At 55.2% G+C, this 13232-nt stretch overlaps 1 protein-coding gene across 4 annotated transcripts in view; it reads right to left on the reverse strand.

The window, feature by feature from the left end:
* The window catches only part of TNS1 (tensin 1), a 202466-nt gene that overhangs the window by 171538 nt on the left and 17696 nt on the right, over window positions 1–13232 (reverse strand). For all 4 annotated transcript variants that reach the window (XM_042950109.1, XM_042950112.1, XM_042950111.1 and 1 more), the window contains exons 2-3: window positions 11300–11414; window positions 83–120 (exon numbers count right to left, since the gene is read on the reverse strand). The gene's annotated coding sequence lies outside the window, so the exon portion shown is untranslated. The remainder of the gene's footprint in view (window positions 1–82; window positions 121–11299; window positions 11415–13232) is intronic.

Raw genomic sequence — 13232 nt, forward strand, 5'->3', positions numbered from 1 at the left:
CGTGCCCCCGCTCCCGTCCCAGAACCCGAACCAGTCCCGTCCCCGAGCCCCCCGCAGATCCAGGCGGCCCGCGGCCCCTTACCTTGGCCTGGCATTTCCGATGACAGGAGAAGCTGCAGACTGTGAGAGGGCGAGACACAGAAAGAAAGTTTAGCCGCGAGGTATGAAATGGAAACTCCGGCGAATCTCCTCCCACCCCCGCCCGCACTCCGCGCTTGGGAGGGAAGGAGGGAAGGAGGGAAGGAGGGACGGAGGGAAGGAGGGAAGGAGGGACGCAGGGAGGAGGCGGCGGAGGGGGGCCGCTGCCGCAGCTCCCCGGGGCCCGCGGGGTGGGAACGCCGGGGACTGCGGACCCTCCGGCCGGGAGGCACCGAGCCCCCATCACCAGAGCCCCTGGGGCAGGCCTGCGAAGGTGGGAGGAACAGGAGGAGGGGAGGGGGGGACAGACTCCCCCGCTGGATCCCTGCCAGGGGCAGAGGTGGCCCGGACCCAGGCCCCATGCCAGCCGCGCCAAGGAATAACGGGGGCCTTCTCCCCTTACACACACATACACACACACACACACACACACACACACACACACACACACACACACGTGCGCGCGCGCGCCAGGAAGGCAGTCGGCACCCCAGGAACCACAATCGCACTCACTCTCCCCCAGAGAGGGACACACGGACCCGATTTACAGTCCAGGAGAAGACCGGTGCACACATACATTCGCATTTACACCCATACACACACAGACTCACCCATAACCACTTATACCCGTACACTCAGCCAGACTTGCAAACGTAACCATATGTACACATATAGCCTCACACACACTCACACTCATGCCCAAGGGAAACCTCTGACTCGGGGACACCAACACACAGCCTGACACGGACGTGTAGACACAGACATATGGACAGATGCTCATACAGGCTCACAAACTTCTTGTCCATCATTTGAAACACACACACACACACACACACACACACACACACACACACACAAAGGACTTAATTCTGCCCTCCCACTACCAGAAGCTGGAATCAAATTTCCTCTGGGGTTCCCTCCGTCTGGAATGTCCCAGCCCTGCCTGCCCCACCCACAGGGCCCTTCGCCCTGGGGTTTGCTGGTCCCCTCCCACCAAGTCCCACAGATAGAGTGAGGGGTCTCCTGAGCTGAGCTCCTACACGGACTTGACCTTATTTGCTACCCACGACCTGCTGAGACAGTGGGTTAGCAGCACTGGTTAGAGAACAGGGGTCAGGGAGGCAGGGGAGCTGCTGCAACCCCAAATCCTTGGTAGCCACAGCCAACTGCCCTGACCTCTTGGATCCACAGTTCCTCTAATCCTTTTCTGTCTTTGAGCCAACTTGATTCTCAGCAGAATGCAAAAGGGGAGACTGAGGCACAGAGGAAGGCCCAGAGTTGCCAAAAGAGGCTCTGGGGCTCTCCATACCAAGGCTTCTGATTGGTCCGTGGGAGTGGAAGTCCAGAGGCACAATGGGTGGAGCCTAGGATTCAACCTTGGCTATTGGCCCTCCTCACCTGGGACCTTGTTCTCCCAGAACCTAGTCCTGGCCCCAGCTCAGGCGTGTGACTCAGCTGCTGCTGCACAAGGCTTTCCTGACCCCACCAGCCACCCAGCCCAGCTCAGGGACTTCTCCGCCCCTGGCCACACCAAGACGTATCCACCCCTGGCCACCCAAAACAAGTCATGCCCATCTGCTAGCCTTTCTGCTTCTCTGTCTCCCCACTCTCACTACCCCAGCGTGGCAACTCCCCTTCAGACTCCCCAGCCCCACCTCCACACCTTCTTTTCTGGCCTCAGAATATGGAATTGAGAAAGCCTCAGGCTGAGTGTGGCCTGAGCTCTGAAGGCCTTTCCAGCCAGACCGGCCCCCCACTGGGCCACTACCTCCAGCCTGAAGGAGCTTTCCCCTTCCTCTGCTAATCAAATCCCAGGCCTTCAGGAAAAAGTCCTGGGCCCCTCATCTGGAGGCCTCCCTCACTGTTCCCTACCTCCTTGCAGGTATCACCAGAGAGAGCATGTTTCCCATCACTTCCTTGGTTCCTACAGCTGTGGGCTCCTTCAAAGGAAGGATCTCTCTCTCTCTCTCTCTTTCTCCCTCTCTCTCTCTCTCTCTCTCTCTCTCTCTCTCACACACACACACACACACACACGCACACTACACAGTGCCTGGTATACAGCAGAGGTTTAACAAATGATTGATGAGTTGGACCTGACTGAAGATCTCCCCTGGAATCTATGTACACCCCCATTTAATCATTCCCACCCCACTCTCAGCCTTTCCCTGAGCCATACTCTGCCCCCAACAGTTAACTATCCATTAAAATGGATCCCTAAGTATCCAATCTGGGCCTCCTGATCCCAGTCTAGATACCAACAGCCAGGATTCCATCTTCCTCCAGTATCATACTGCATACCTGACAGTTCACAGAATGCACCAAACTCTTGCCTGCCTCAGGACCTTTGCACTTGCTGTTCTGGCTGCCTGGAACACTCTCCCTCACCCCAGCCATCTATTGTTCCCCAAGCCAAATCCTTCTCCTACTTCTAGAATCCACCGAAAGCCATCTATCTCCCCAAAGAGGCTTTTCTGACCACCCAAATTACATTAGGTACTTCCAATATTCTTTCTCAGTGGTACCCTGATAATTTCCTTCTTAATACAGTTCACAGTCTGAAGTCAACGTGGGCAATTCCTGCTCATTTATGAATAGTGCATCTCCCTACACTAGACTCACCAGGACAAGGAGCATGCCTGTCTCATTCGCACCATATCCCCAGTAGCTAGAACGGTATCTGCTCCAGCCCACAACAGCAAACAGCAGCTTTGTGCAAATTAGAAAAAGGCTTACCCTCTGAGCAAACCAACCCCTTGGACACACAGCTGAGTAGAGTATCTTTGTGGAAATGGCAAGGAGGTGCCCCCTCTCCAGGCAGACCCCACTCTGTACCTGAGTGTGTGGTTTGGAGAGCAAAGAGTGGCTGCTTCCAGGGCTCCCTCGGGTAGGCGCCCTTGGCAATGAACAGCCTGCATGACCATACAGGGCAGCCCCGCCTATCACACAGTGGGCAGACACTCCACAAATGCCCTTGAATGGAGGGCAGATGGAGAAATCATCGGGCAACTGCAGTACAGTGTTCTGAGGGCTCCCTGCATGCTGGAATGCAGAGAACTTGCCCTTGAAAGCTCTACAGTGGGGAGCAAGGGAAGACCTCCCCCAACCCCCCAGAGCCCAGAAGACAAAAGCTCGGCAAACTCAACTCAAGTGGCAGGTTCCAAGCAGCTCTGCTGAGAGCTTTTGACACCTTAGGAGCACCTGCCCACCACTCCCCAAGGAGGCCCTCTTGCCCTGAGTGCCCTCCAGGGACTGTGCACTCACAAATTTGTCACCCCTTCTCAGCAACCCCCCACACACCCGGGGCAGTATTTCCTACTCTGACTTGCACATCCCCTCTGCTGTAATTTGAAACTTGAGCATGACATTCTGCTGGCTTCTCACTTCCCAGATCAATGGCACCTCCCGGAACCCTCTCCCACAACGAACAGGGCTGCTTTATACACCCAACTGAATATCATCGAAAGGCTGCTGTGTGACCTCTGGGGCTCAGTCATCAAAGGCACTGTGGCTTCAGCCCTGGTCTCTTGGATCACTTGCTGGGGCAGAAGCGAGTCCCGATGCCACGAGGCGCTATAGACAGGGCCACGCGAGGAACGGCCGCGGCCCCCTGCCACCGGCCTGCGCCCATTTGTCAGGCACAGGCCCGGGCCACCTGGCAAGTGGATCCTCCAGGCCCTGTCTGTCAGGCCCTCCGATGACTACCGCCCTGGCCGCAGCTTCATGAGGGACCCAGGGTCCAAACCACCCAGCTAAGTCACACGGGAACCCCTGACCCTCAGAAACTCTGTGACATAATAATTGCATATTTATTGTAAATTGCTAAGTCGGGGGATGATGTGTTAAGTAGCTACAGATAAACAACACAGAAACCAGGGCACAGGATCCCTCAGAAAGCAAGAGGCTAAAGGCTGTTGCTGGGAATTGAGGCCAGAGGCCATCTTCTCAGTCCTGCCTTGCATCCTGGGACCAGCATGCTCCTCCCCGTGACCCCTTCTCCCCTCTCCTTACCCTACAATACGATTAGTCATCCTGTCCCAGAAAGTAACTCCAAAGAGGCAGTTGGGTCACCCTTTTCCTGCCAGCCCCCCACCACTGCACCAGTTCGGGCCAATTATCCTTCCCTGGGCCCCGTCTCCCCTCCAGCCTTGTCCCCCTTCAATCCACAGAACCACAGGCCATTCTCAAGTGCAAACCAATCGCATTTATACTCCTTCTTAGAAACACCTGGTCCAGCACCTCAGCACGCTTATAAGGCCCCGCACAGGCAGGTCTTGTCTTGGCCTCCAGCCACTGCCCCAAAAGAGATCTGTTGCTGCCACAGTGAACTCCCCCAAAGGACATTGAGGCTAGTAGGCCTGAAATGGTGAACTCATATACAGCCTCTGAGGCCCAGTTCAAAACGCCCCTCCCTAGATGATCAGGCACTCAAAGCCTCCTCTGTGCTCCCAGGCAGGTCCTGTTCAACTTGGCAGCTTGGTATCCTGCCCCTTCTCCTAGCACAGGGTCTGACATACAGATGGGGCTCAACACACGTGGAGTACACTTAAAACTGGAAAGATTCTCCCCAGCCCAAACCACTGGGACTGGGGCTGATGTTCCAGGGCAATGAGGCAGACACAAGAGAGGGTAGGTGAGCCCTACTTTTCAGCTCAGTTCCTGCTGGGAAAGGGCAAATAGGGACCGTGGTCAGTGCTTTCCGAGTGTGTCAGTACAAATACTACCTACGATCCAACCTGGTCCAGCTCTCCATCTGCCCACTTACCTACCTGGCTGCGTGTAGACTGGCTCTCAGCTCAGATGTAGGTCATGCTCTGTGACCTGGGACAAGTTACTTAACCACTCTGAGCCTTAATTTCCTCATCTATAAAATGGGGGCAATAACCGTATCTACTTTACAGGGTTGTTATGGGAATTAACTGACTCCCTATATGTGGGCGACCCACAGCATAGCAGCTTTTCATCCCTGCTGTTATTATACTGGAGAGCCCCCAACTCCTAGTCAGGAGGCCCGGCTTCCGGTCCCAACTGCCATCATATAGTTGTGTGACGTGAGGCAAGTAAGTCATTCCCACTCTCTGGTCCCCACCACGCCCTGCTGACTCACACTCATTTGCCTACATTACCCCTGAAGTTCCCTACGTCACTGAGCCCTGGAACAGATGGTCCTCAAGCCCTCTTCCAGCTGTGACAGTCTGGGTTACCCACCGGTCTCCCCACCAGTCACCACCTGTCTCTTCCTCCCTCCAGCGAACAGCAAAGAAAGCGGGGGAAGCCCAGGTTCCAACCCTGCGCACATCCCACACACTGGAGGAAACACCCAGCCTGTGATTGACATGGATGCCCACTCCACACTGTACCACACCTCACTGAGGGTCAAGGGCAGGAATACGCCACCCTTCCCGGCCTGATGTCCTCTACGCTTGAGTCCTTCCCAGATGCACATCTCAGGATCAACCCCACCTGAGCGAACCGTGGCCCTCCCCAGCTCCCACAGAAGACAGTGGCCTCTGAAGCCAGTGACTCTGCAAGATGAAGCCCCCTGGGGAGTGATCCCATCAAACCAAAGCTCCGTGCAGCCCCGAGAGTCCCATCTCTGCCCATGGGTGTCAACAGTGACCCCCACACAGCAGGGCACCTCCCCTGCCTTCCAGGCTCCTGATACACCAGCTGGTGGCCTAAGAGGGAGCTGAGAGCCCCATAGTGTAGAGGGGTCCATAGGTTACCTTCTGGGGTGGAAAAATGCACCCCCAACTCCAGCCCTCAGCCAGCTCCCGCCTCACTGGCTCACTGGGCTGCCAGGACTCTGTCCTGAGGTGGCTTCCTGCCTCTCAGGAACACAGGAAGCCAACATTGTTGGGATCTAAATGGCCTTTTCCTCCTGGCCTCGGCTTGGAAAATGAGCACATAGCCTCAGTGTGCACCTGACCCCAGCAATAACCGCCCACACCCCCAGTGGGCCTCAGCTTCTTCCCCAGCTGACAGAGTGACTAGCCCAGCCACCCACCTGCCCACCCAGCCTAACAGCCCTTCCCTGCTCTGCTGATCTCCATGGCCTTGGGCAGGCCATGGTACTCAAACAGTTGTTCAACATTATTCTAGTTGTTTCTATGAAGGGGTTTTTTTATGGATAAGAGTAACATTTAAATCAGGAGACTTTGAGTAAAGCACATTAACTTCCATAATGTGGGTGGGCCTCATCCAATCAGTTGAAGGCCTGAATAAAACAAAGACCTCCCCAAGCAGGAAGAAATTCTGCCAACAGACTAGTTTAGAACTTGAACTGCAATTCCCTGGGTCTCCAGCCTGATGACCTACTCTGCAGATTTTGGACTTGCCAAGTCTCTGTAACTGCATGAGCCAATTTCTTAAAACAAATTACCTACCTATCTCTATCCATCCATCAACTACCTACCTACCCATCCATCCATCTATACACACATCCTGTTGGTTCTGTTTCTCTGGAGAACCCCAACTAATGCAAGGGATGGTCAGAGGTACGGGCGCCATGAGACTTTGAAGTTGAGCGAGAAGAAACTTCTAGATCATCCCGTCCAGTGCTTTTGAAACTTTCATACGCATGGACTCCTTTGATATTGGTTACCATTCAGGAATGCTCATTCTGTACCAGGCTCTGTTCTGAGCCCTTTATGTGTACATATTATCTCATTTCATCCCCAAAGTAAGTCAAGGAGAGAGGTGTGTGATGTGTGTCATTTGAAAGGAGAGGTAACTGAGGCTCAGAGGGGTTATGCGACCTGCCTAAGTTCTCACTCGTAAGTGGCAGAGCTGGGATATGAATTCAGGATGCCTGGGCTAAGTACAAAACCACCATCCATTCTGCCTCCTGATATATTTAACTCCCACAACCAGAGCTTTTCTGATTCAAATGGGCAGGGGCTCCAGAGTCTCAGCCCCTCAAGCCTTCCCTTGGATTTCTCCTTTTTCCTACCTTCTCAGGCCCCTAAAGTATCTCAAAAAAAAAAAAAAAAAAAAAAATCCAGTTCCTTTGGAGAACAGTTTAGAACCTCTAATCCAGTCCAATCCCTCTTTTAGAGAAAGGGGAAAGTCAGGCCCAGAGAGGTTAAGTGTCTCACCCAAGCTCACACAGCCAGAGCATAGCAAGCCACGACAAGAACCTGGGGTCTTTCCACCCTACCAGGCTGCCTCCAATGATTCCAAAGAGGTCCTCAGAAACAGGGTGAAAGCTGTCATTGTCAGTGAAATAACAGAGGAGAACGAGCTCCCTGAAACAAGTTTTCCCCAAATCCAACCAGTAAGGGCTTCTGAGTAGGCCTGTCCCACTGAGAGGTGAATTGTCTTCCCCGGGTACATCCCACTCTGGGGAGGCAGCAGGCACCTCCCCTGCCTTCCAGGCTGGTCAGTGGCATTGAGAAAGGAGGTAGTCTAAAACTAGGCCCACACCGAGGCCCAGATGGCAATCCTTGGGCTCTGGAGCCGGCATTTTGGTCTCTCCTCTCAGCTTTCAGCCTAACAGAAGGCTAGAGCCCTTTAGCAAGGCCCTAGACTCCCTAAAGCACTGCCCCCAAGGACCTGGGGGAAACCCACCGTTTGACCTGAGGAACTCATAAACATCCCTCCAGACCCAGCCTCCTTCTGCCTTCCCTGATGAAGCCTAACAGGAAAATCTCTGCTAAGTCAGAGACAACCTTTCTCATACACCTCTGTGTCAGCTTGGCCACATGTTCTGTGATTGTCTCATGGCATGTCTGTCTTCCCAGGTCAGGGGCTGGGTTTCGGCACCAGTACCTGGTACAGCGTCCAGCCCAGAGGGCCCTTAGTTCACGACTGCCAGGTGGATGTCCTTGTGTGTGCAGGAGGTGAGGTGGCAACCTACACTGGGAGACTTATCTAGCCTTTACAGACTCCAACAGAGGAGTTTTCCAGGCCCTCCCACTGGCCGGGGCTCAGGGAACATTCTTGGTCCAGCCCCTTCTCTACAGTTGAGGAAACTGAGTCCTGAGTGGTGACGTGATCTATCTGAGGTCATACAGCCTGTGAGTGGCAGGGCCAGACAGAGTGCCTGGACCGCTAACAAAGGCCTGGGGCCTCTTCTCCTCCCATTGTCTCATCCATCTGTCTCCCTCACAGGGAGCCTTAGTCCAGAACACTGGTATTCATTTTACAGCCACACACAGAACCTCAGTGTTCCTCGCAGTAACCACCCCCCCAGAGACGCAGGACAGGGTTTATTACTAATCCCATGGTACACAGGAGGAAACAGGCTCAGGGAAGGAAAAGACTGGTGACAGTCTCACAGTGACCTCTCTGCCTGTATATCAGTCATACTTATGCCCAAATGTCCTGCCACCTTCGTTCTTTTCCTGCATTGTCCATCTTTGAGTCTCCCCGTCCAGAACTAGACCCTAGGTTCCCTGACTCCTTTCCCCAACCCCATCATCGACCCCAACCCCTTCAGCCATAGTACATTAAACAGTGAAATGCGGAAGGCAGGGAGCAGAAGACTGGTCCAAGCTATAGAGCAGGTCAGCCAGAGGGAGACAGGACAAACGCCCCCATTTCTCTAGATCTAGGAAAGTGCCCTCACTTTCCATGCCTGCACTTGGAGTGCCCTCAGCACTGCAAGGAGACTGAATTCAGAGCCTTGATGTTCCATGCACCCCTCCACATTCATCACCCTCAGCCACTAATCCAGAGAATGACCATGTTGTGACCCCAGACTCGAAGACCAAAAAAGGAACCAGAGAGCACCACAAACCCTTCGGTTTGGGCTTGGTGAACAAAACATGACCTGGGTTTTAGTCCACAATCACCCCCTTAGCCGGGGAACAACCTGTACAACCATAGCTGGTGGCCGTGGATGGATGGGTGGGTGGGTGGATAAGGGGGTCTGTCCATCTTGTGCCACCTTCTGCTTCCAAAACACAGAGAGTTGGCCCACTCCTGTATCTCTCACCAGCAAGCCCAGTGGCTCCAACCCCATCCCCAGGCCTGGTGACCCCAACCCTCTGCTGAGAATGCACATCGTAGTCTCCTGTAGAGCTGGGAGTCTTCAATCCTCCCTTGCTGGGCCCAGCCCCAGCCCTTCCATGGCCCAGTCCTGACACCTGGTGGTGCCTCTGGGCTGCAGTCCTGGCTTTCTTCCCACTTCTCAATAACTCATTCAGAGCTGCCAAACCAGCCTGGCAGCTCACTGGCCACCTGCCCTCCACTCTGGTTCACACTGGCAGGGCCAGGCTCCGAACCAGGTAAAACCCAGGTCTCACCTTGGCGGCCTTCCCTTCCCACAGGTTCACATCCCCTCCTCAACCCAGGCCTTCAAGCCAGGTCAACTGGGGAACTTAGGACTACAGACTATTACAGAATTTGCAGCCAGAGATGTGCCAAGGTCAGACATTGAGTGCCAGACTTCCTTCTACCCCACCCCTGTTCTGCCTCCTATCAGAGGAGTGCTGGCGGTCTGGGGTGAAGGGAAGGCACACCAGGGAAGGAAGGAAGGAACTGGTGGGAGGTGGAGGGGATGGAGGCTCAGGGGCTAACTTCAGCGGGTCGGGTGGGGGCGGTGACGCAAGCAAAATGGAAAACGGCGCCCCCAGCAATCTCCTCCTGACTCTCCCGGCTCCCACCCTAACCCGACACCGTCCCAGCCGGACCTCTTGGGAGGAGGGTGACACCATGCGGCTTACTTTGGTACTGCAAAAGTCCCTGTGCCTCCTAAATTCCTTCCGGGCGTCCCAGCTCTTCAGTCAAGGACCATTAACCTCTGCCCTTTGCACATAGCAGGACGTGCCTAGAATGCCTCCACGTGCACATTCACACACACTCACACATTCCCATCCACCCACTCCCCCCTCCAACATACTGCTGAAACTCCTTGTCTAGGAGGACTTCCCTCCCCCAGAGAGCACACCCTCGACAACCCCACTCGGACCCAGCCAGCTGTGTGCCTTGGCAAGAGACTTAACTACTCTGAGCCTTGGTTTCCTCATCTGTAAACTGAGGGCGACACTAGCACTTTCCGGAGGCTGCGAGCCCTGCAGGAGATCCATGTGAGTGCTTTCATACTAAGTGCTTTCGTGCTTGCTCCCTAGGCTCTGATGCCCAGCTTCCCAGCCCCGCCGAGACTGGCAGGGAGGGAGGGGAGAGTCCGGGTAGAGCCACCTGAGTGAAGACCCTCGGGCAAGAAGGAGCCTGGCCCCTATGGCATGTTTGATATACTTGGCGTATTCCAGAACTGAGCGAGGTGCAGCCGGGGTGAGTATGGGCTTGGGGGACAGGGCGGATGGGTCAGAGAGCTGGCACGGGGTGGGTCCTGCTGGGCCTTGGAGGCACAGGAAGGAGTCAGTGCTTTGTCTTGAGCGTAGTGGGGGCTCCCGAACCTTTACCCAGGGAGCTGACATAACCAGATCTACGTGGAGTCCCTCTCGGAGCTGGTGAGGACGGTAGATTGGAGAGGGCGGGCCAGGACGCCAAGAGCTGAAGTCAGCCCTCCGGATGACAGGTGCTGCCAGCCTGAATTGGAGAGGCTCAGTGATTCAAACTACACTGGGGGCCCTGGCGACTGATGGGAGGTGGGGGGGTGGTGGGCAGGAGAAGGAGGCATCTGGTAGGGCCGCTGGGCAGGGGGTGTCAGTCACCATCACTGAGACTGTGCGCGGGGCCCCCCTGCTGATTTTACTGTGTGATCTGGGGCAAGACACTGACCTCTCTGGCAACAGTCACAGCCAAATCCCAGGCCGTGTCAGAAGCACATGAGAACAGTGATTGAAAAAGCCCAGCAGCCGCCAGGCTCTCCCCCAAGTCGGATTCAGAGCCTCTTGCACTCCTCCCTAGCTTTGGCGTCTTCCTCAGTGCCAGGCACACTTCCACACACCTCCCCCACACCATCCACACGCCATCCACATGCGACACCCCTTCCACGTGCCTTCTTCATATCATCCACACGCATCCCGGCCATTCGCTCACAAGCCACAGGTCATGCCCGTGCCACCCACACCTGCCAGGTACCATCCACACACACCCACAAGCTTGCCATCTGGTGTGCGTAGCACATCTCCCCACAGGAGAACCAGGCACCAGGCTAGGACCCCGAGGACATCTGCCCCGGCCCCAGGCCACCTCGTTCCCATGACAGTGCTCTACCCCCCCCCCCCCCCCAGCCAGAGCCTGACCAGCTGCTCACCTTTGCAGGTGCAACCCTCCCGGGTGATGGCCTGTCGGCAGATACCACAGGGCTTCACCTTCTTGAAGGTCTTCACCTTGAAGTGGTGAGTCTTGGGGGCCTCCAGATCCTCCGGCTGTGGGGGGTGGGGGGAGAGGCACAGTGATCAGGCCTGGGCAGAAGACCGGGGAAGGAGGCGGAGGGGACTAGGGGACAAGTGGGCAAGGACTGGGGAAAAGGAGAAGTGAGAGCCCCGTCAGGGGTGACAGGCCTGGGCCCATTTCTGGGAGGAGGTGCCCCAGGAGAGAGAAAGCTGAGTGTGACCCAGACTCCCACAATTAGCTGGGTCAGCCTACCGGGACACTGATTTTAAATGGATTGCTCAATACGGTTTTACACGCGCACACCGCACAACCACACCCCGGGAGGCTGTCTCATGGCCGACCCGGTCAATAGCCCCCTAAGGTAAGTACTGTGGCGACTCCTTTCACCAAAGATGCATTTTGCCGGAGCTCTAAGCTTCACTGTGAGGTTTCTGTCACTCAGGATTAATCCGTGGGGTTTATCCACACAGTCGCACGGAGCAGCAGCACCTCGTTTTCATCACCGTGTGTGAACACAGCTAATTCCTTTCCCTGTCCATGTCCCCATGTCGCCAATGTGACACGTCCCTCCATTCTCTCTCAACCCCATCCCTACCACCTCCTGCCCCAGCCCGGGCTTCTTCCATCTTTATTTTTGGTTCTTTGCACTATGAAAATATTGGCATGTTAAATCTCCTTTTTATTTATTTTTTTTATTTTTTTTCACATTTATTTATTTTTGAGAGAGAGAGACAGAGTGTGAGTGGGGAAGGGGCAGAGGGAGAGGGAGACCCAGAATCCGAAGCAGGCTCCAGGCTCTGAGCTGTCAGCACAGAGCCCAACGCGGGGCTCAAACTCACAAACGGCTAGATCATAACCTGAGCCGAAGTCGGACACTTAACCGAGTGAACCACCCAGGTGCCCCTTTATTTATTTATCTATTTATTTATTTATTTATTTATTTATTTATTTATTTATTTATTTTTAAGTAGGTTCCACACCCAGCACGGAGCCCAACACGGGGCTTTAACTCACAACCCTGAGATCAAGACCAGAGCTAAAATCAAGAGTTGGATGTTTAACCAACTGAGCCACCCAGGCAGGCGCCCCTTAAACCTCCTTTTTAAAATGACAGCACCACACACATGCGATGAGAGGCAGGCTGACAGTCCAGCCTTCTCTGTGTCCGACTGGCCGTGAGCCCCGAGCCAGTCACCAGCCGCCGCAGCCACAGGCCTCGGTTTCCTGCTCTGGATGGCATGAGGTTGGGCACCACACCCTCAAACTCTGACAGTCTGTCCTTCATAACCACATATGGGAACACACTCTAAGCCACAAAACCCTGCACCCACACTGCCTAGGACCCCCTCCTCCCATCTGCAGCCCTCAGCCCAGGCCCAGGCTCAGGGAGCTTCCCGTGGATGCCCCGGGAAGCCATCCCTGCCCACGGGTGCCATGCCTCTCCAAGGCCCCTCACCCTGGTGTCCAACGTGATGCATTTCCCGGCTTTGGCAGCAGGGGCCGGCAGAACACAGACATCGGCAGCTCCCTCACCCTGCGCAGGGCTCCCTGACACCCCTCTGCACACACATGGCCACACACAGAGACACAACCTATAGCAGACCCTGAAGTCCCAGGGGAGGGTTCTTCTCTTCAAGGTCCCCCTCCTTGTGCCCTGCTCCAGAGCCTCCAAGCGCTGACACAGGGGCCAGAGGGGGCGACTTGTGTGTTCAGAGCATCCCGAAAGCTAGCAGGTCCAGGACTCCTCTCTGAAGACACTGCAGTGGTGAGTCCTGGGGGGCAGAGTGAGTCTGAGCCGCGAGAGATGCAGAGAGAAAAAAACAGACAAAATGAGAGAGACACAGAAAGCC

This window comes from Panthera leo, chromosome C1 (assembly GCF_018350215.1).
Source record: "Panthera leo isolate Ple1 chromosome C1, P.leo_Ple1_pat1.1, whole genome shotgun sequence".
NCBI classification, from domain to species: domain Eukaryota; kingdom Metazoa; phylum Chordata; class Mammalia; order Carnivora; family Felidae; genus Panthera; species Panthera leo.